Source organism: Plodia interpunctella, chromosome 26 (assembly GCF_027563975.2).
Source record: "Plodia interpunctella isolate USDA-ARS_2022_Savannah chromosome 26, ilPloInte3.2, whole genome shotgun sequence".
NCBI lineage: Eukaryota > Metazoa > Arthropoda > Insecta > Lepidoptera > Pyralidae > Plodia > Plodia interpunctella.
In genome coordinates this window covers 2440532-2465377 of record NC_071319.1, presented here as the reverse complement: position 1 = coordinate 2465377, position 24846 = coordinate 2440532, and the positions used below count along the sequence as shown (strand labels likewise).

Here is a 24846-nt window from a genome sequence, read left to right as displayed (position 1 = left end):
TCTGCCGGCACTCTCGGAGTGCATCCGGCTTAGTGGTAAAGTGCTTGCCTCTCAACCGAGAGATCCCGGGTTCGATCCCCGGTCGGATCATGACGGAAAATGATCTTTTTCTGATTGGCCTGGGTCTTGGATGTTTATCTATATATGTATTTGTTATAAAAATATAGTACCGTTGAGTTAGTATCCCATAACACAAGTCTCGAACTTACTTTGGGGCTAGCTCAATCTGTGTGATTTGATCTAATATATTTTATTTATTTTATCCCCTTTTTTGAAGTATAGTGGTACGGTATAAAGACGCATAGAACCGCACGCGAAGGAAGTCACAGGCATGAGCTACAATAAATTAAATATGGACATATTGCAAAGCCGTCTTTAAATATTAAGTTACATCCCACGTCTTAACTACGCCACGTCTACAAAACGAAGTTATAACTGTTATATCAGTCACTTGAAAAACACGTGTAATCGAGTTAGCTCTCAAAGCGTACATGTTAGGGCGCATAACTCATCTTTGCAGTGTCGGTTAAACGAGTTACCTCACTTCCCGGCGGCGCTAGATTACATATAGGTCACACCTGTTTTAAATTAAATTGATGTACAGCCTTTTATCGTATTTTAGGGTTTAAAATAAACCCTAAAATACGATAAAAGTGACATTTAAACAAATAAAATTTGATTAAATGTCACTTTTATTTATCAGGTTGGTCAAGTGGTTAAGACCGTCGGCCTGTGATCGAATGTTATCAGGTTCGAATTCTACTCTACAGTTTGTATACCAATGTAACTCATAAAAAGTATTTTGAAAGTATTATTATTCCTATTGCGTTTTTAATTCGGCATTCGCAGAAAGTTCCCACATTAATGAGGAAAAAAGACATCGAGGTAAGTAAAAAAAAAATAGGCTTTTAGTTACATCATATATTATACTTTAACCGCGGCTTCGCCCGCGAATTTCACACGGGTACAGTAATTTTTCCGTGATGAAAGATACCCAATGTCATTCTCCATAAATTACATGTATGCATAATTTCAAGAAGAGATAAATAAATAAATAAATAAATATATACGAACAAATCACACAGATTGATTTAGACCCAAAGTAAGTTCAAGTAAGTTAGATTGAACGGCACGAGGTTACAAACAAACGAACTCACTTTCGCATTTATAATATTATTGTTAGGATTAGGATTAATTAAATGAAATCTGATATCGTGAACAGAAATCTTAACAAAACACTGCTTAAACACCGACGCCATTGTGCTATGAAATAGGAAACGTAGAATTTATAGAAATGATATCTTACTGCCAACCAGCGTTAGTTTGAGACTATATAAAGAGAGAGTATATAAAGTAGTAACAATTTTGTACAAACGTAAGGGAAAAATGAATCCTAATAAACGAATATTATAAAGAGAAACTTATTTTATTTTTGGTTTTTTGTTTCTTTGTTTGTAGTGAATTAACTTAAAAACGATTGGGCCGATTTTGATGCAATACGGCACTGAGATAGACGATACATTCAGGAGTAACACTACAAGGCTATTTGTATTATTATGGTTTTATTCGAGCGAAGCCGGGGCGGACTGCTAGTTTAAATATTAACATTAAATAAATACACAATACAAATACAGTTTGTGTACGTTTTCAACATTGGTGGTATTTAACTACAGTGGAATGCAATACTTACGGTTGTCCTACTAATATTATAAATATGTATGTGTGAATGTTTGTATGTATGTAAATATGTATGTTTGTTACTCTTTCACGCAAAATATACTGGACCGATTGTTATGAAATGTGGTAGGGTACATTTTATTCCGAAATACTCACGGGAGTGAAGTCCGGGCGCAGATAGTATTTTAATGAATATTAAATTCCGTGAATACAGTCAACATTCGCGGAACATTTTTGATTTAAATTGATGGTCCGAAACGGATTGGTTCTTAGTAATTAAGTATTAGCGGCCCGACTACGGTTCTCAGGAATCCATGTAGTATCGTGAACAGACAGAGACTTTGTTTTACAATATGTTTATGTTAGGGAAATGAAACTGTTCCTATCACAGAAACTGTTCCTACCACAGAAACTGTTCCTACCACAGAAACTGTTCCTACCACAGAAACTGTTCCTACCAAACTAGTCTGACTACATTTATGTAGTTATGTTATAATGTGAGTGCTCACTAAAGATGTATGAAGAATGCTCACTAGTTTAGTGATATTAGCACTTCTATTTATCTTCGTATTTCAAATTCTGTGGTAGGAACCGTTTCATTTCCCGTTATTTCTCGAAAAACTCTTTCTTTTCCCTTATCTCGAACGTCAGCCTTATCATGGAGGGCAAAATTGAATAATTTGTTTTAATCAGTAGCATGTTTCCTTTTGTTCAATCTTTTCTGTGCTTTTTCTTTTAAGATTTCTCAGAATTTATTTAAAAAAAAAGGATTTAATGAAAACGCTCGTATCTAAGTACATCTGGTTTATAAAAGAATATTAATTTTCAATTAGTTTTTGGCTCTCAATATCTGAAATGTTTTATTGTAAAATCACCAATACATATAATAATGTAAATATACGAACAAACTTTTTTTTACTGTTTTATTTTTGTACCGGCTTCATAGCTATATAACAAAGTTCCGGAGATTAGGGTATACAAATAGACAGACAATTTATTTTTAATTCTTTCTCTAATATTTACAGTTTATTCATCGCCTGAAATTATTATTTTGTAAATATACAAAAAAGTAATTTAAAACAGATACATTTATTATTATTTATACAAGAAATAATTTAAATAATAATAAAATTAGAGTAACCTACTCTAACGGACCATCTAAACTAAATGGCGCCTTAGCAAAAGCGGTTCAGAATAATAAGCATTTTCTATTGTGGTACATAACAGGTATAAAAATTGAAGATTTGATGTGGAATTGAAACAGAGCACACTATACCGGCAAAAGTTGTTCAGCGTAATAAGTAGGTAATAGTTTATACAATAACATAAGCAGCAGCAGCATTATGTTCGATGACGACGGATCATATATCTATAATCTTTAGATGAAATACGTCCAACTGGTTTGGCATAAATAAGTAACAAATATCCTCAATTTCGTATTAATTATTCACTGGAGTCATAAAGTCCATGCGAACGAAGTCGCGGGCATCAGCTAGAGCTAGTACACAATATAACTATCGAAAACACGAAGATGAGAGAGAGAGAGAGAAAGTGAGACAAAGATAGCTTTACAAATTTAACGTCAGCTAACTGTTCTATTGAATCCGCAACAGACAACTAAGAACTTAGTGCTTCGAATTCAGTCAAGACAGAAACAGAGATAATCGTTCATTCATCTAACTTAACTGGCAAGTGCTAGCCTAAGTTAGTGATTGTCACGGAAGTTTAAATTATAAAGCTATTAGAAGTGTCATCTACTTTTAAACGCATTGACGTCTTTGAAGTAAAGGATGCGGTGAAGTTTTTTGCGCCGCTTGTGTTTCACCTGCGCTTTGGAAGTCGGCGGTAGACTGTTATTCGTAAAAAGTTAAAACATACTCTCTCTTTCTATCAAATACAAATATTATCCTAGATAGAAATCTACGATATGTGAAGTAATGTAGGGATTTTACTTATAATTATATTAACAATGCCTACAGGGTTAGTTAGTTAACACTTCTAATCATAAGTTTTTGTCTATATAATACGTGCAAATATGTCTTCCAAGTTGAATATACTGAATTAGATTACTCTTATATACACACCATATCATTAGATACATCATCACAGCGTGGCCTTGTGGGAACAACAGGAGATTTGAGAGCTGGCAGCTTTTTTGTTTAGTTAGACTGTGTTTCGCGACACAGCGAGGAATTAAAATCTCTTCTCTTCATAGTCGTATTCCTCATGACTGAGGGTCGTCGTCATTACATGGAATGAAACACTCGTAACAACTTTCTTGGTTTGCCATTGCCTTCTCCATTTCACACACAAGTTAATAATCAACGAGTGCGCGCAGGTTTCCTCACAGGTTTCCTTCCGGTGAAGCAAGTGGTGATCTATGAAAACTACTATGCATGAGTCAGATAGGTATACAAACTCATGTGGCACGAGTAGGATTCGAACTTGGGATCTTTCGATCCTCAGGCGGGCGTCTTAACCATTACACCACCACCGCTGGTATTAAAATAATCGGGGAATAATATTTTTTTAACTTAAGATATTGTCGAATTTAAACAAGGTTGTTATTTTTTTCTTATTATCTGAACGAATAATAGTTCTATTTCTTGTGGTCGCTACGATGGATATACGAATCTGTATAATATATATATATATAATACATCTGTATAATATATACATATATATACCGAAATGCATGAAGGTATAACCAGATACGATAATTACATTTTAATTAGCCAGTTGAAAATTACTTAATTTTTTTATTGATTTAGGTACTCTAAAATCGTTAAGTAATTGGACTGAACTGAAGAAGAAAGAATTAACTGTCATACAAGATACATATAATTATTAGTATACTAGCCGCGAACCGAGGCTTCACTCCCGTGGGAATTTCGCGATAAAGAGTACCCTATGTGTTATTCCAGGTTGTATTGTATAAGCGTGTAACTCATATCAATCCGACTAGTAGATTTCACATGTGTTTCTCTATAGAAAATGTCAAGAAGTGATATTATTTTGGCCGTTGCGTCTATGACACTTCTAATTTGCTTATACCAATGCAAATTCTGTGTAGTGAGTACAACATACATAATCTATTCTAAGTTTACAAGCTGAATCGCCGGCAAAGTTGTGTACCGTATCAATCTAGTATCTTGGCAAACTTAAATGTGTGGCAAAACTTTGCCTATCATAGTTCGTTCAACACAATTTTCTATAGGGGCATTTGAGCTTTATTATAAAACTAATATAGCTTTATAATATAGCTTGTGCCCGCGTCTTCGCCCGCGTTTAATTCATGCGTCCGTTCATAACTTGTTAATGTCAATATCTGAGGGTTCTAAGCAACGTATCGCGATGAAACCTATATAAAGATTATAAGTTAGACCATCGGGTATACAACTGAGAAAACCGCTTGGTACGTCCAAATACGCCCAAATTGTGAAATCCTGTATATAATACGTTTGTGATATCAAATAAAATATTTTTCTTTCTTTCTTGGTGTGATGCGCGAACGAACATTCAGATAAAATTCTAAAAAATATTTTGGTTTTATTAGTCCCATAAATACCATACATATTAGTGGGTAATTATTTTTCTGTAATATACAAAATTCTGGATTTTGATGCGGTTAAAACTGCTTTTACGTCTGAGAAATAGAAAAGGTATGTGCGCGTTTAATACCTGTTATTTAGTATGTTATTTTGATGCAGTTTTATTAATAGATAGTGTGGTTCCTGAGGAAGGTTTAGGTGTATAATTTATGACGGTTTAACCCGAGCGGAGTCCGGACAGGACGCTAGTTTCGATATAACATGTTCAACGCCTATCATTGGTGGAAATGGTTACATGACCTGAGGTTGAATATAGAATTTGTTATTCGTGGTTACATGACGAAACCTATCAAACTGAATCGAACTTCGTGATGTACGCTCATGAGCTAAAGTTTCGGGAAATTACCTTAATTCATTATTGTTTACATGTACCAATAGGCATTTAGGTATCATGATACTAGCGGCCCGTACCGACTTCGCTCGGGTAAAACCGTAATCTATACGTATAAATGAAGCGGTGGTGGTGTAATTGTTAAGACGCCCGCCTGTGGATCGAAAGGTTCCAGGTTCGAATCCTATTCGTGTCACATGAATTTGTATGCAAAATTGACTCATATATAGTAGTTTTTATCGACCACCACTTGCTTCCGGTGAAGGAAAAACATCGTGATGAAACCTGTACACTGCTAGTAAATTATACAACTAAATCTGCCCACTATCTAATGGTAAAAAAGTGATTTTGAGTTTATCGCGTTCATACAGACAGACACGAAAGGGACATAAACCACATTATGTATAGATTCAGGTAATGTTAAAGCTTACTACACACGTGACGGTAGAACATACTGTAACCTTACGGAGAAGGCTTTTCATATTTTCCTCAGCAAGGGGAGAAAATGTAAAAGATTTACGTGTCTCGATAAACATTTCGCATTTCAAGTCTGTTACGCGGTAAGGAATATAATAAGCCTCGTGGAACAACCTAAGGCGTAAGTGTATCACACGATCACAACCGAAATGTTAGGAAACTCATAAACCATACTAATATTATAAAGATAAAATAAATAATTTTTGTTTTTTGTTTTTAAGAATAAACTCAAAAATGTTTGGATCGATTTTCATGAAATTAGGCACAGATATAGATGAAACCTTCAGGAGTGACATAAGCAAATCAGAGAGACTGAGTTAGCCCCAAGATAGGTTCGGGATCTGTTTTATGGGATACTAACTCAACGATACTATATTTCATGACGTATAAATATTTAGACAAACATTCAAGACCCCGGTCAATCTGAAAAATATCATTTTCCATCTTGACCTAATCGGGAATCGAACCCGGGTCCCTCTGTCTAGTCCGGCATTATAACCAATAGACCAATGTCGACAATAAAACTTAATGACAAACAATGAAAAACTTAATCGATAAAACGACAATAAAAAATAATGTAATCACTGCCGCTTTACTTTCATTGTTTTTCTCTTTCTATTAATCGGTTTTCTCAACTATAAGGCGTCGGAGCCTTGTGTCAGTTTTCCTCCATGTTCTCCTTCACTTTGCACGGAGTTGTCAGCCCATTGGCACACATGTCATCTACCGTAACGTCAAAGTTTACAAATTAAAAAAAAAAACAATTCTTGTTCCATAATTATTTTTTTATGATGATATTACTTAATTGGCTATTCTCCAACTAGTCAAATCAGATAATTTTTTGTAATGTCAAAAAAACAAAATTTTGTATGGAGCTTGTGTGACATGACAGCTCAGTATTGTGACGTCACGGATTTTGTTGTGTATATTTTCAATTACTAGTACTTCCGTTTATACTTTCGTGGTTACAAATCGCTAAACAAATTTTGCCAAAATTTAACCATTCTTGACTGAATAATGTCCGTTAAAAACAAACAAGTAACTATCAATCAATCAATTTTATTTTTTAATTTGTGTAAATAGGTAAGATAATATGTCAAAAAAATACCATACAAGACTCTGTTTCCTGCTCTCAGGCGTACAAATATTAGTGCGTATAACATATATAATAATAAAATAATACAATAAATAAATAAATAGTTACAATTTGTCTTTCATAAAGTATGTCTATGTCGTCTTCAAACATTTTAGTCAAAAGAATCTTTTCTAAAATGTATTTACGGTAAACTCGAGAGGGAAACAGCGGTGAGGTAACTTAAAATATGGCTAGAACCGGCCATGACACCGTCATGATGGATGGCGTTAAGTAGCTCTCGAGAAATTTCCTTTAAAATACACCAAACGATGTTACGGTGTTCATGTTAGATTTTTGATATTAAAAGTTGATATCACCAGCAGATTGACTGCGGCTTCGTCGGCTTAAATGCCCTCATTAAATTAAATTAAAATGGGATTGGGATAGTTGAAAGAAAATATCCATAGCGCATTTAAAATACACACAGCGCCATCTATTATCTTTGTTGCGAATTTTCTTTTATTAGCCAAAAGTATTAACATAAAGGACATGTTCAAAAAGTAGGTATATAAATAAATTAAAATAGGTATGTTATTTTCTTGCATGCTTATCAACTCGCCCAGTGTGAAAACATCTTAAAATATGCGGTTGGGTTGGTCTAAGGAAAGTGCTGTAAAATTGGCAAGCAATATACTCTGAATAGCGAATATTTATGAGATGAGATGGGCAGTAATGTAGATCTGATTCCAACCGATGATGTTACAGAATTTATTTTCAGAACGCCAATTTTATAAATCCATATTTATTTTATTATTTACTATCTATTAACCCGCGACTTCGTCAGCATAGAATAGTTACTTCGCAGTAATGAGAGAGGTCTAGTATAGGGTATAGGGATTAATTTGAAATTCTGCCCAAGGCGAATATTTTCCACGGGAACACTTATTATCCGGGATGAAAAGTATACTCGATGTCCTTCTTCATACTTCAATCTACATGTACGCAAAATTTCAAGAAGATTGGTTGAATAGATAGAGCGTGAAGACGTAACAAATTATAATATTAGTTAGGATAGCGTGGTAGCATCAATCTGTAGGGTATAAATCACATAAATGGAATTATTGTATTTAGTTTTGTGAGTTTCCATGTATAACTAAGATTAGGGAACGACGGTGACCTATTTTGATTGATATTAACAAAATCATTAGATAATAATGATTTCGTTAATATTAATCAAAAAAGGTTACCGTCGTTCCCTCGTCTCTTAAACTCGTCATGTTGCATTAGAGGCTGTAACCCCGCGAAGCCCTGGATCATCGTAAAAATAACCTTAAAATTTTGATTATTCTGCTATGATTTTACAACCGGCCTCAGGAATCATATTATCAATTGAAAAACTGCATCATAAATCTTATGTAATAGTTTGAAAGATCTAAAGCATACATAGGGACAGACAACGGGAAGCGACCCTGTTTTATACTATATAGTTGGAGCGCATAATATATTTTTTGACTATGTACATTATGTACTTTTATATGTTATTAGATAAAAACATTGTAAGAAACAATAATGGTAAGCCCTTCTGGCATGATAGGGACCAACACTGTTCAAATGAGTTTCTTTCGGCATTTCTTCTCAGCAGTGGTCGTTTCGAAATGCCAGTAGCTTGTGAGAAATTAACTATTTAATATAAAAATTGACGTGAATAAGTGCCTGTGAAGGTCTAATTTCCGAATAAATGATTTGAATTTGAATATGTCGTAAGCGATTGCAGACAAGAATTTGAAATTGAAGAACGAGAAAAAAAAATCTAGTGGAATTGGCCTACGAGATGCTCAAGTCCAGGTTAAAAAGGAGGGTAAGGGATAAAGTAAAAAGTAAAGTAGTGATCCTGTATGTATCTAAAAGAAAAGATTGATAGAATGTCGGTGATGTGGGTAAAATGAAGGTGACGTTGGAGGTGACATCGGTTCGTACAAAATGGCAAAGAATACCGATTTCACATAGTGAGGCGTAGTAAGGGTAGAAATAACTTTCGGAACTAGATATAAGAAGAACTATTTATTTCATGTTATACTAGCGGCCCGTAGAACATAACAAATTATACACCTGAAACTTCCTCAGGAAACACACTATCTATTGGTGAAAATCCGTTCGGTATTATTTGAGTTTATCGCGAACAAATAGACGGCAGAGGATTTTGTTTTATAATTTGTAAGGATTAATTATTTTAGGATAACATTTAAACTAAGTACTTTAAAAAATGGAATTAACAATAAAAACCAAAAAATGTATTAATTTAAACTTAAAACTATAAAAGAAAACTAAGAACTATAACAACGTAGGGACTAGGGACTCTTTTGTTTCGTGTTGAATGCAATATCTCTGACGGCAACAAAAGCTTTAAAAAATATTGTATCGTTATCTAAGTAAATAGTTATAGTATTTATCTATCAATGACGTAAACACATATATGGAATAAAGTATCACGTCTTTATTATTTACGGGGCGTACAGAGCCTTTAATGGAAATGCCAGGTTAATGGAAAATCCGAAATAATGTTAGCTCGAGATTTCCATTTGTAGCCATTCCCTTCAGATTGACTTTTACAACCTGTGCGGGAGAAGCAGATGGCACATATATGATGATATACCTGGAAGTATATATCATATACCTGCCACCATAAATACATCGCCCGATGTATGGTATCATCCATCAAAATAGCAAGGGTTTTATTACGTATCTTCATGGAAACTTATTGGTTGTGTTCTTAGATTGTGTGTGGTCCCGCCCTAGAATAGCGCCACTCCATATCCTCCCGTGGATGTCGTACGAGGCGATTAAGGAACACATAGCCTAGGCAGCTTATAGGTAATAATAGCATCCCCAAGGAAGGTTGACGTCAGTCAGGCGGCCGGTTATAAAATCACAGCAGAATCTTTAAATTTTTAAGGTAGTTTTTACGCTAACCCCGGGCTTTGCGGCTTCAAAACCCCGAACGCAACCGGCAACATGCAGAGATGAGAGAGAGTGAAGGTTGCTAGCTTATGAGAAGGAACTCCTTTAATCGACTCTTACAACCTGCGTGGGAGGATGACTACCTGGCACACAATTTTTTGCTCCCAGGGAAAAGCGAAAGTTCTTTGAAACTTTGCGTTGTCCATCAAATTGATTGTCACCTTTCCAAATGAAATATTTACAACACGTAATACGTTCCGGTAAATATCGGAAAAGTTTCTTGACACTTGCAAGGAAAATATATAGAATTCTACAGAATGTAATATTTCTTTTTTCTCACCGTACACGCCGGGAAATAATAGATGTTTTCACGTCGATCCGTCATACCTTTTTGTATCTTCGGGCGCCATTTTGTATAGGTATGTTTATAGCGAGTAGGTACATATTATGTAAGCATCATGAAAGCACGTATATGGTCGTTTAATATCGGTTTTTGTTTAGCGCTTCTATGTAACATCTTTTTGTAATACAGTAAGTTCACGACTTAATATATAGATGCTAAAGGACCTTTTACGTTTAAAACCTATTGTTAAATTCTAAAACTGAATTTAAAATAATATTGAAAACAACAATGGAGTAACCTGCCAGTGACATCTGTTTCATTTTTAAATCCAGATTAAAAAGAAAAACAATGTATTTGTATAGTTTGTAGAATGGAATGGGTGATAAAATGGGGCTGTCAAAAACCACAGACAATCGATTGTTATCTTTTTGTAATTTTTCATTTAAATTTAGTTTAGGTGTTTTAAGTTTTATTTACGGTTTTTTATACGTTTCGTCGACGTTTTTATAGGGGTGAATCCGCAAAGTCATAAAATAATCAAATAAACAAATCACAAAATAAAAAATAACTTGACAATGCTATTTTATTACCACTGGTACTCATTTTACAAGACTAACCTGTTACCTGCGACACTATATTTAACCTCAGAACATTGACTATACCTATTCCAGATTTCATCAAGATCAGCCCAGCGGTTCACTTGTAAAACAGTTACAGACATACCAACCTACGCATACGCATTTATACTGTACTAGCGGCCCGTCCCGTCGGTAAAAACATAATAAATTATACTCTTAAACCTTCTCAGGAATCACTCTATCAATTGGTGAAAACCGCATGAAAATCCGTGCAGTAGTTTTTGAGTTTATCGCGACACAGACAGTCGCGGTAGAAGACTTTGTTTTATAATATGTAAGGAAGTATATATATACTTTTTAACGAAGAGTTTTTTATCAATACAGAAATATTAAATAACGATTTCTCCTGTAGTTCCGACGTAAAGGCTGTATCGTGCGCCGATATGACCACTTAAGTTCATCGGGTTGGAAAACCGTGCAGAGATAATTCAGGCCGCCATTTTGTGAGCGTATTATTTACACAAGATGGCGGTATAAGAACGGGGTCCTTTATGATTAGTTAGTCTGAATTGTTTGTTATTTTGTCCGATAATATTGGTTTATTAAATTAGACTTTTATTTGATTTATTTTTCTTTTGACGCCATTTCTTTTGGATTGACTCTGTATATTCAATCTAGATTATACACACTAACTCTGCAATGATATGGGCGAATGAAGTTAAAGCAATAATACAATCAACAAAATACTAGCTGAAAGTGCGTTAAAAATGCTGTCGAGGTTACGAATAAATCGCTAAATGCTCTTTTATATTATAAGCGCCATATTAGCAACGCAGGGCGTAATTTCTTGGCATTTTCTAACTATAAAAGTTAGAAAATGCCAAGAAATTACGGCTAACGGCTTTCACCTTATTTACAGTTATTTACTGCACAACTACCCTCTTAATGGAGCGCTTCACGGTTTTTAAACTTGGAACCTATTACTCCTCTACTCGTTTAATCTTGGCCGCAATGAAAATTGTGTTCGCGGGTAAATTAAAAAAATATATATTGAGATACATTTTATTTAAAACATTATTTTATTTGTCTATGACATCTTTTTTGTTAAGAAAAAAGTTTAAAAAAACTTCTTTCAAGATGTAAGTATCTAATAAATTAATATAAAAAGTTGAAACGTGGTATTTAACTCTTCAACTTATATATGAAGTTTTCAAGCATAAAGTATATTTATAATCATTATGAATTCACAGCAAGACTTAAAATAACAATTTGACAATGTTGATCTCAGGTTATGAATGTAATATTAAATATCTTTTTTTTTTCACCATCAACGTTATATTTTATGTAAGAGGCCAGTGGTAATAGATTACAAGTTTTTTTTCTTAAACACTGAGTACACGGAAAAAGTAAATATTTTTTTTAGATAAGTAGTTTTAAGTCCTCCTTCACTAAACAAGGAAATCCTTAATTTGGCACAAAATTCGCACGTAAGCATATAAATATAAGTAGGAGGTGAAGTGAATTAAATTTAAGACACATTAATAATACAACCTCTCCATTTTCTTTGATGATGCCGTGGACCCATTACCCGACCAAATTACATAACCTTCCGTTAATATCATTTTTCAATTTGGGACATGACGTTTTAAATTTATGCGTGTGAGATTAATATTAAAAGCGTACGTTTTTTTCCCTTTTCCCGTGGGAAATTAACGCGAGGGTGGTTCGCAGAGCGTTTCGACCGCTGCGGTCGAGCTGTCATTACAAATTTTCAAATTTTAACTAAGACAAGAACGAATTTTACTATATGACTTTACATTAATTACTCTGTACTGTAGTATTGTTAAATTTATGAATGATTGATTTTGGACACTATTCCTTCATCAAGAAAATTAACGGATTGTAATGACTGCGCACCCGCGAGCGGGCCGCGGGCAAAAGCAGTTTAATGACGTCATACGACTGTAAGTAACAGCCAAGGATTTCACCAAAGAAATGCTCTTAACAAAATTATAGGCACATAAAGTTTTCCCTCCCAAGTGGAATTTATATTTTAATAATTGGAATAACAACCTTATAAAACAACTAACGGCTTGTTCTCCATTTTACGGCGTACTTTACCTATTTCTAAGTTATGAGCATAATAATGGTACCTAAGTAATAACATTAGACTAATGAATGTGAATGTTCTCCCTTTAGAAGTATGTTGCGAATGTTATTCTCGTATATTTCTTTTCATCGAATAAATAAAATAAATCAGGCATGCGGCCCACCTGATGGTAAGTGGTCACCGCAGCCTATCAACGCCTGCAATACCAGGGGTGTCACGCGCGCGTTGCCCACTATGTGGTCTAGGATCATTTGCCACAGTACCCTGTAATCACACCGCCTCTCTCAACCTTCAAACCGGAACACAACAATGCAAGCACTGATGTTTGGCTGATAAAGAAAGAAAGCGAAGCTTAATTCGGCACAAAAAAAAGTTATAAACACATCACAAGCGTTTGTGAGTTTGTATGTTTGATGCGGGTAAAATCCGAAACTATCGAACCGATTTTAAAAATTCTTTCACCATTAGAAAGGTACATTATCCAAGATTGCTATAGGTTATATTTTATTTCTCAAAATTCCCACGGCAGCGAAGCCCCGGGCAACATCTAGTATAATATAAGTAGGTGGCTGTGGCTACAATATTTTGTTTACAATACAATATTGTGTGTCTATTGCAATCTCTGTTCTATTGAGTTACGTAGTTAATCTATGATTAGAAAGTGATGTGATTAATTTACAATTTACAATAGATACTTAGTTAATTAATAAATTCTTGAGAGTGTGGTAGGTACTCATACAGACGACCTTTGTATCAAGGTCTACTTCTGATTTTATTTTCCTTTAATATTCGTGTATTCGGGGTTGCATTCGGATTTGTGATGTCGCATTTACAGTATGTTATGTGATTGATGTGTTTCATTGCGAGAAGATTATAAAATTTTCTCGCAATGAAACACATCAATCACTATAATAATATAAATTATATTTACAAAACGAGTCAAACCACATTACGATCTAATGCCAGCTATATATGTCATCACAATCTTTTGGCTTTTCAATATACATTGATGATTTTTCATTGCGGCAAATAAAAGCTCTGATAAACTAACTACGCAATGTGTTTGTACTTACGCAATGAGTTCAGCGATAGTGGGTAACCGGAGTAAGTAACGTATTAACGATACAAAAAACGAATCTAAGGAGTTAGCGTTTTTGTTTCAACACAACAAATTAAGTCCTAGTTAAGTGGTTTTTAAGTGAAGTTCACTCGAGACAATTTATCGAACGGTCCCTTAGCAGTACTAAGAGCTAAGTTTATATTAAGTTTTTTTATTATTTCTTCAAAAATTGCTCCTCTGAGTGCTGTATACCGTAGAAGTTTGTCGTAAAGTCCTTAGTTGTGGATAGTTTATATTTTATGTATTAATCCCATATGTAATAAATGTGTATCATCTTGCGCTGGTACGTTTTGCGTAGACCGGCAAATTGTGTAAGGAACAAATGTCTGGCTATGCCGCTCCCGCCCGGCCCTGGCAGAAGGCAAACCAAAGATATGCGTGACAATGGTCTGACAACTTGGGATGCCGACGACCGTGCGAAGTGGAGACGAAAATGTAGGAAAGCGGACCCTGCGCTCCGACGCTTAGCGGCTGAGAAAGAAACCAGGAATGCGCTGAGATTAGAGGGTGAGAGAAGTAATCTCTCTCTCATCTCAGCGCATTTCTGGTTCAGCCGTAGAGACGTCGACTTTTTAAAAGATTTTATTTAAGTTGCAATGTAATTATGTATGTATGTTGCTATGTGAGATAGCGACATACATACGAGTATAACTCTTGAATGGATGGAATCTTGCAACTCAATTTTGAATGATGGTGTACACAGGAACGGCTTCAGACGTGGGAACTCAAGGGGAACACGGACATGATATTTTGACATTTTTGTAAGCATTAGAACTAAGCTCTAAATATGCTTTCTGTAATGTCACATGTTTGTTAATGTGTGAATATTTTTTTATCTAGCTATAACATGTCCAATTGCTGGACAAAAACTGGTACTACTAGAAAACTATACAGAGCAGCGCGGAAAGATAACCGCAGAAGGCGGGAAAAGCAAGACTTGACGTTTGACAGTTCTCCGTTGTCAGAATAGAGTGCGTTCTATATTTCAAACATGAATTTAGTAAGTACTTCGACGGAGTATCTACTAATTTCATGATTTCAACACCTTCTCAATCTCTTCACATTATCTCTGTCTCTGGTCGTTTCCATCAATCTCTTGTCGATTTTTTTTTCTGTTCATCTGATCATATAGTCCTAGGCCTAACAAAGAAATAAAATAAAAAAGAAAATATTTGATATCGTGCTCACATAAACTACACTTTAACAACACAGAAGGCCATTTGAACATCGGCCAATAGTGCACAAACGCCTCGTTCTTAAACTGCAACATTTTTGTTGCAAACTTTGAAATACTGAAGGCGATACGAACAATTTATCAACAAAAAGTTTGTGTGAATTTGCAACTGGTTGCTTTTATTGTGCGAAACTTGGCTAGCTAAACTAACAGACTTTATATAGTATAGAGGTGGCACTCCGCTTCTGAATGAATGTATGAATGAATTATAACTCTTTTGCGCGATGTACTTACCAATTTTCAGTTTTTATTAAGTTTTGTCAACTTTTAAGCTGTCTACCCCGAAAAGGATATAGGCGTGATACTGCGGTGAAGTGCGGGTTCGCCTTCTATTCTCACTATACGTGTCGATCAATCACAGTGCGCTATTGTGATGCGACGAGAACAATGCTGCATTGTGATTGGTTAGCTGCGACTCACAGCGAATCCACTCGAAAGTGAGCAGTGAAATGCGAATCCACACTGCCCTCTGAAGGCTCGTGCGGGTGTGCTATTGACATCTCACCATCGAGTCGATTCGAAGTAAGACGCAGCGAACCAATCACATTGCGCCATTATATAACGCAACGACAACCACACTGCAATGTTATTATTGGTTAGCTGCGATTCACTCGATAGTAAGCAATAATATTAATAGTTTATTTATTTTTCTCCACAATAATTTACACAAAATTGATAGAGTATACAGTGTATGTAGTACATACGACTAGTAGATAGTAGACAATTGTCCTGAGGATCCTGTGTTACGGGTCACCAGGTTTCTCCCAATATATAAAAAAAACTTATCTATATTAAATAGAAAAATTAGAAAAATCTAAAACTAACATACTAAGTAGAAGGTGGAGTGTAGCGTAATGTGTTACAGTGCAAGTTAACTACAACGGCTTCGATATATAATATTATTACTACAAAGCAGATATCATTAAATTTTCAGTTTCCTCGTAGGTGTCCAGTGATTGCAATTGCAATGAAATGCAAATCCACGCTGTCCTTTGTACTTTAAATTTTACTTGTGAAAATTTTAAGCGAACCAAAATTTAATAGTGAATTTAAAGCCAGATCTTTCTACCATTTTCTTTTAATGCTTCATTTAAAAGAAAATGCTATAAAGCTTATTTTGATATTAGATATTTTTTTTGCTTATAGACCTTGACTGACTTTTTATAAATAAACCCGACAGTGTCAGACTGTAGAAAAAAGGGACAATCAAGTAAGGACGGAGTGCTGGACGAGACGCGGACCAAGATGGACGACGACTGAGATAATTCAAAAATACAGCCTTGCCTTTTATTTGGAGTGAAGTCCCCTTCAGGGATACACTTGTTTTCAGTAAAACTTTGTGTTTTACAACACTCGTAGGTAGTTTCTTGGAAAGAAAAATAGGACGCGTCTACATTATTTCAACACTATGGTCCGTTTGGTTTCCTAGAACTAGGATACCGAACTTTGTGGACGACAAGACACCATTTGTATAAACTTCTCTGCAGTTTTGTTATATTGTTTATTTCTATCGCTCCGTGTTCTATACTGCATTCATCTTTTCTTCAGTTATGAAGCTTGAAGTGACAGTATAATAATTATCTGTGTTAGAGTGGGTTATACCAGTCAACTTTGTCGTTGACTTTAATCTGCGCGCCGCCGTCGTTCAGATAAAATGGCGTACTTTGCGTTTCTCTGTGCAGGTCGAAGTTAAAGTCAAAATTGGCTGATGAAACCGACCCTTACGTTATTCGTTTTCATGTTATTTATTCGCCAACCAAGTGTTACAATGATCTTAACTTAGGATTTTTTACAGGTATTTGCGGCGCCTATAACTGTATTAGGTACCACTGGGCAGATTATAGTTTCGGAGATATTTGAGATTTTATGAAAAATGGCGGAACGTTATTATTTTGCGATATTAATTAATTTTAATGCAATAGGCATAGGGCTACGTTTTCATACAATAAACCATTTATAAATCATGTACACAACGTGAGAAAATTGCAATTGTATGTTTAGTAACTAGAACTATAGTTATTATTACAGTTTAAACTTTCAACGTCCGTTTCTCAACAATATGATTTTTGGAAGTGTGAACTTTATTTTTTTTTCCCAATAAATGTGAATAAAGTTAATTATTTTTTTATTCCATATGATCACCCAACTATTTAACTATCTAAATACAGCCTTAACTCAATATCACGCAAGTGGTACCTGAACGCTTGGAACGTCTCATACGGGTCTCCATCTATAAAAATTTGAGCTATAATGTAACACAGCATGTTGTACTATGGCGTAATGATTTTTAAGGGTAACGTTCTTACGTATAATGGTTTACGCATAACAATTTGAACCATAACTAACCTAATATAACACAACCTAAAAGTTAATTAATAATTACATTTACCCATATGCCAAAAATCAATTATGCCAAAGAACAAATAGTTTATGCGATAAAAAGTGGCCCTGTCATGTGACAATACTATAATTAATATTTGGACATTGTAATGTCTATTGATAGTAGGTATGTACCTACTATCAATAGACATTACATTTGTACGCTAACACAATAAATTATTTTAGCATCGGCGGGTAATAAACAAGAATCTGCCCGCAGTATTGGAACTCGGATCGTGTCTTCCCAAATTAATTTTATTCTCATATCTTTGCAAGGATTCCTCGAAGCCATGTTGAGGTGGACTAATTAATTATGTATTCACAACGTGGTTTTTCATGGCAATTTTGATTTGACGACGAATTCTTGCATAAGAAAAAGATAGGCAAGAATTTATCGACTAAGCAATTGTGTTTTTCTTACATGATGAAACTAGAGAAAAAATATGATGCTCTTTTTCTGGCAGTCGTCAAAAGGCTGTTAAATATTTCTGTTTTTTTTTTATTATAAATTTTGGACATTGTAACACGTTCGTGTTAGGTTACTTAATATTTTAAAGTATTTAATTGTATGTATATGTAAAACATGCGCATTTTTCTTTATGAATAACTAGTTGCGTCCCGGTGCTATGCTCCTGTGGGAATTTCGAGATAAACAGTACCTTACGTATTATAGGTTGTATTCTATACTATTTTTTATAAAATTTGGTACACCCGTGACAATTTGGTACACATAAACATAGTGTTTTATAAACTTTCGCGTTTTGAACACATGACTACCACTGCAACTTCTAACCGCATATACTTCAGTCTGGCTGCGACCACGGCGACTGCAACGTCGTTGAAACGTCAGCAACATCAAATTTAAAAGGCTCGTGCTAAGTTCGGTTAATAGTAGTTATGTGTTCGTGGCCGTTTAAATCAAAAGGGACCTTATGGCGGCTGGCACTTAGGTCTTTATTGCCGCTGTTCGAATACAAAACAACGGCAATAATGGCGTAAGTGCCGGGCGCCATAAGGTCCCTTTTGATCTGGACGGGCACATATAAATATATATCTGATAAGCGTGAACGATTTATGGTATTAAGTATAATTGCAGGTTCATTGTAGCAGACTGTACACATTTTGAACTATCGTTGAAGCGCGCTTAGCTATTCTGAAACGAACGGGAACTTTCCCGCGCTTTTATAACTTATTCAGTTAAATTTGACGTGATACTATTTCATAGAACGACGTAACTACAGAAGTTAAGGTTTGTAACGAAACCTCGTTTCTGTTACCTTCTATTATATAAGTTTACTAGCTTTTACCCGCGTCTTTGCTCGCGTCGAATTTGGTAATATCGCGCCTTTTTTAATGAACGCAACAACGCTTTTTCGTCTTACTTATTTTACAAATATCTACCACGGGTTTAATTTACTACAAGGAGTATGTATGTTAAACAACTGAAATCCAAATTTTCAAGTCACTAACTTCAATGGTGTAGAACTTTCATATAAAAGTTTTTCACCACTTTCACCCCTTCGGCGTAGAAATTCCAAAAATCCTCTCTTATTGCTCACCTACACTCCCCAGAACCGACACGCCAAATTTCAGCTTCCTACGCCCAGTAGTTTCAGCTGTACGTTGTCTGTCAGTCAGTCAGTCACTTAGTAACGAACGTAAGAGTTTTATATATATTGATGATTTATGTGTTATGTCTTAGATTAATTCGAGAAATTGTTTTGGAGTACTTTTTTTTTTCGTGCAATTATTCCTCGATGGAATTAAAAGGTGCGTTTCGAGCGAGATACCGCGAGAACTAATTTCCTTGCTCCGATTGTAAAATGACAAGCGTAAAAAACAAAATTTTAATTTTGGCTGTGATTATCAGCAGGTGGCTTTGACCTGCCGGCGTAACACTTTTTGGGAATGCTACTGATGTCTATTGGCTACAAAGGCTAGACATAGTCTTGGTAGACAACAGACATCAGTAGCAAGAGTAGTAGTAAGAGTCAACTAAGGGACACATCTCTTTGTTGAAGATAACCACAGGAAGATATATCTTCCTGTGGTTTCTTGGTGTGTTCTTTCTTCAAATGATTCTTTTCTGGAGCCCCTTAATTAGGCCCATATCGAGACCATGTGGCCCATAGGACCACTCTATAGAGTGGTCCTATTCTAGGGCGGAACCACAAGCCGTACATGGTCTCACTATGGGCCTAATTAAGGGGCTCCAGGAAAGAATCATTTCCAAAATTAATCCAACTATTAGAGATAAGATTTGTATTTTTTTTTGTAATGGATAAACTCAAAAACTACTGGGCCGATTTTGAAATTGAAATTTTGCACAGAGATAGGTAAAATCATCTGGAGTGACATAGGCTTAGACTTTTTATTATGGTTTTATCCGAGCGAAGACGCTAGTCGTTCATAAAATTGACATTACAGTACAGATTAATTATTTTAAAGTCAGATAGTAAAGCTAATTCTTGTCTTTGTTGACATTTGAATTATTGTAAAAACAGCGCGGCCGCAGAGTTCGAAGCGCTCAGAGAAACATCCAAAAAGCAAAAGTAAAAAAAAAAGACTGTAGCTCCATACATTCAGTGTTTTGCGCCGATATAGGCTTCTGGGGCCGAGTCGAGTTTATATTCACTACTCATACACATATGGGCCACACGAGGGACAGAATACATAGTACGCCCCGCCTAGACAGAGTACTAAAACCTACTCATGATGAAAATGATAATCCTACTTCTTTACGGGCTCTGGCAAGTTTCAATTTGCCAAACTAAATAAGACTTTGCGGAGAATGGTGTAATGTTCAATTTTGTTTGCTATCGTTTCGAGAAATATCGCCCCTGTGTATTTGGAAGTTTTAAAAATGTTGGCCACAGGAAAAATACCCTTTAATAAAAAGAAAAAAAAATATTTTAAAAGTATGTATTTGTTATATCGATTGAAAATGTGATTTTAATAATATATTTTGTTTGAATCCTCGTAAATTGCAATCGGTGTGGTGGTAGAAACAAATAACAAGATTGTTATATTCAAAATGGCGTAAGATATCTTTATGAAAGGCGTGGCAAATGAGTTACATAGTAAAATATTTTTGATTTCTTTATTTGACATTAATTCTTTTTCAAGTCTATTTCAATTCTTTATGTGCTTCAATAAATGAATTGAAAAACAAATCGTCATTATTGACAATAATTCTTTTTCAATTATAAAATGTGCATTTTTTATTTGAAAAATAATTTAATGTCAATATAAGAGAATGATAAAAAGTTGTTCATGTTAATATTTTATCATGTATCATTTAAATTTTTATGACATAGGTCGTCATAAAAATATAAAATTTAATTACTTGAGTATGTAATAGAATTTAAAAAAATGTTCTCATCGCATAATTTTTTTTTTCAGTTTGAGACTGTAAATGTTAGATACATACATACCTTCAAAGAATTACAGGGTTTGAGTCAGGACATCTGAAACAATAGAGAAATGGATATAGATTTTCTAGAAAATATTGATTTATTACCTCTCTCTCTCTCTCTCTCTCTCTCTCTCATCTGAGAGTGTTGCGTATTCACGGCTATGAAGACGTCTCCACTTAAAAAAAAAAAGAACACTGACAAGTTTTTTTTAACGTAAAATTTTCCACAAGTTTTAATTGCATCAGAGATATAAAATCAGTAAACTAAGTTGGATTTCTTTTATTGCGATTCCTGGGTGCACTATTTATTTATTTCATAAGGTGTGCAAAACAGGTTACAGCCATTACATTGCACAAAACAAAACATTATACTTAAGAACTGGGTTTATTATATATACTAACAGGTCATGCTTATCATAACAGTGCATTTTAACCCCTGACGGAATCAGTTCAGCCGTTCAAAAGTTGCAGCGAAATGAATATTGAAAGTCGGGGGTTTTTTGATTTGTCTAACAAATACATTTGTCATAGAAGCTGACACGATGTGGGTTATTTCAACTATGTAGGACAAGCTTACGTTTACTTGCGAGATTTGTCACCTAAAGACATCGGTACAGGTGAAACTAAATAAAAAAAAAGTTCGCAAAAAAAAGATTTCATGACTCGTCTATGGTTATTCGACCAGTCGCCCGCATATGTAAAAATATGTGAGGATTTTCACTGGTGAGAATGTCTTAATCATGATAAATTTACTATATGGATTTCGATGGAAGTTGGTACACGGGTGGTAACCAGAAAAAGTATATACATTTATGTTTTATGTAGTATATTTTATTTAAGTTAATTTCCTTTTCTTTTTATTATATTTTTCTCTCTCTCTAACTCTCTGGAAAAGATTTAATTTGAAATAAGCACCCGCTTTCTTTTATCTCTGTGTACATAAATTGTTACATAAATAAAAAGACATTTTTTATCACGAAATGCTAAGGCCCAGGGCGCTTCTAGTAGCTTATCTTATAACAAAACAAAAATATATTTCGGATAAGAATGTTTTAAGATTCAAAGAAAACGACGAACAGAAGACAATTTTAACGTTTTACAAGCACCGAACTCCAAACTTTAAACCCATTTAGGATTGTCGACGAGCTCGCAATAGAATCACACGGTGCTGTTGGGTATTAAACCAACTAGAGAAGTCGCGAGCGCCAATTCCTATGCACAAATGTCTGGCACTTTGAGTGAGAGATGGTATTTATGATAATTTTCGTCTTTCTTAATGATCCTCACGCGTTTCTGATTGAACTCGCAATTTTTTTTTTTACAAATCACACAGATCGAGCTAGCCTTAAAGTAAGTTCGAGACTTGTGTTATGGGATACTAACTCAACGATACTATATTTTATAACAAATACATATATAGATAAACATCCAAGACCTGAGCCAATTAGAAGATCATTTTTCATCATGACCCCACCGGGGATCGAACCCGGGACCTCTCGGTTCAGAGGTAAGCACTTTAAAACTGCGCCACCGAGGTTGTCAATCTACAGAAGTATATGGATTCACTTCTGGGACGAGAATCACAAGCCACAATGTTTAAATATGAATTTTTTGACAACATTATTATTCGCTCGATTGTAAAACCACAGCTAAATCTTTAAAATTTTAAGATTCGTATTTTTCGCCGCGTCACAGTCCCAGCTGGGGAAACTAAAGCAAAGACGAGAGAGAGTGTGAAATATAAAAAAGAAAGCAATTAAATGTCGACTACTAAATTACGAACACAATCACAAGATTGTGTTCGTAATTTTTCTGCTAGAGTAGTTCGACATATGGCATACGCTATGACCATCGTCGGTCACGTTCATTGGCTGATGGGAGCGCCAGTGAGAGGCATCATCGGTTGGTTTACCACTCCAAGTCTGAGGCGAGACGCTCACAGAATGAGCGAGCGTGTTAAAGAACTTTGAATTATGGGTTAGACAGGGTCTGCATTTTAGAAAACCCCAGGTGGTATCTGAAACAAAAGAGCAGTGAAACGAAATTGAGAATGAACAGTGTTTGTTTACTAATACTAAATTTATTTTGTTTATTTATTGACCAATATGGTACTTTAACGTACAGTCCACAACACATGAAGTTACCCTGCATGAAACTCTATGGTGCGGTAATAGCAGCGAGTTTGCAATGAATTAGTGTAGGTTTATGTGCTGTTGACTGTACCATACAACTTTACGAAAGTTTGTGAGGATGTGTGTATGTATGTATGTTTGTTTTATTTATGTTTATTTCTTTCACGCAAAACCCGAGTCGCAGCTACAATAGAATAAATATACATACATATATGAATCTATACTAATATTATAAAGAGACAAGATTTGTATTTTTGTGTGTAATGAATAAACTCAAAAACTACTGGGCAGATTTTGATAAAAATACAGAGATAACAGAGATAACAAATATATCATCCGGAGTGACATAGGTTACTTTTTAATATGGTTTTACCCGAGCGAAGCCGGGGCGGGCCTCTAGTAATATATGAAAATGATGTCTAATTCTGCTGTAGGTTATTGTGGACATATTTCTAGAAAAAGAGACTTATTACTAATGTTTTTAATGTAATTAGACGAATAAGATTAAAATTAATACTAGTTTTTGGCCGAGGTTTGATCGCATACTTTTTTTAATTGAAATAGAATATAAACTAGAGTGTTTTTAGATATATTTGGAAAATGTGTGTCCAGTCGTTTGGATACCGTCAGCCGTCTTTTATAACTGATGAGATGACGCCAGCAAACTGACCTTAATTTTTTTTAAAAGCTTTTATTTAACTTGCAATGTATGTCGCTATGTCCTGTCTCGGGTGGAATCTTGTTACTCAATTTTGAAGCAGATATCTTCAACCGATTGAGCTGAAATTTTGTACACACGTTCAGTTTGGATGACAATGCATTATTATGATAAGCATGACCTGACGTAGCAGGAACCCAGACGTGGAAATCCCTCAACGGTTTAATGCACGGGCGTGTATTTTTGTCACACATTGAATGCCATAATACAAAATCGGACAACAATAAAAGCTTGTGTCAAAAATGTCATTTTTATAAAAAATCTATAACAGTGGTGTTAAAAATTTGATATGTCTGTCTGCGTATCTGTCTCCCAAACGGATGCACCGATTTTCGTTTAGTTTTTTTGTGTCATAGATAGTTTTATCCCGAGTATTCTTAGCCATGTGGCATGAAAATCGGTTCAGTCGTTGAAAAGTTGTAGCGAAATGAATATTGAATGGCGGTGTTTTAATCTGTTTTTTTTTAACGTGCACGCACGCACGCACATGCACACACATACATACTCGCTGAAATTGATAAAAGACAGTGTGATGGCGGCGCTAGTGTGCGGGCTGGGCCAGTCTTAGAAAATAATTGAATTATATTAACGAACCAAGAAGCACAAATATTTAATTAACACAGGGACGTTGGATCCCAATTCTATTTTACGAGTATATTTTACGTTTCTAGAATATTAATTAGAGTCC

At 34.9% G+C, this 24846-nt stretch overlaps 1 protein-coding gene across 6 annotated transcripts in view; it reads right to left on the bottom strand.

The window, feature by feature from the left end:
* The window catches only part of SPR (Sex peptide receptor), a 168145-nt gene that overhangs the window by 29177 nt on the left and 114122 nt on the right, over nucleotides 1-24846 (bottom strand). For all 6 annotated transcript variants that reach the window (XM_064436852.1, XM_053764904.2, XM_053764903.2 and 3 more), the window contains one exon: nucleotides 21328-21360. The gene's annotated coding sequence lies outside the window, so the exon portion shown is untranslated. The remainder of the gene's footprint in view (nucleotides 1-21327; nucleotides 21361-24846) is intronic.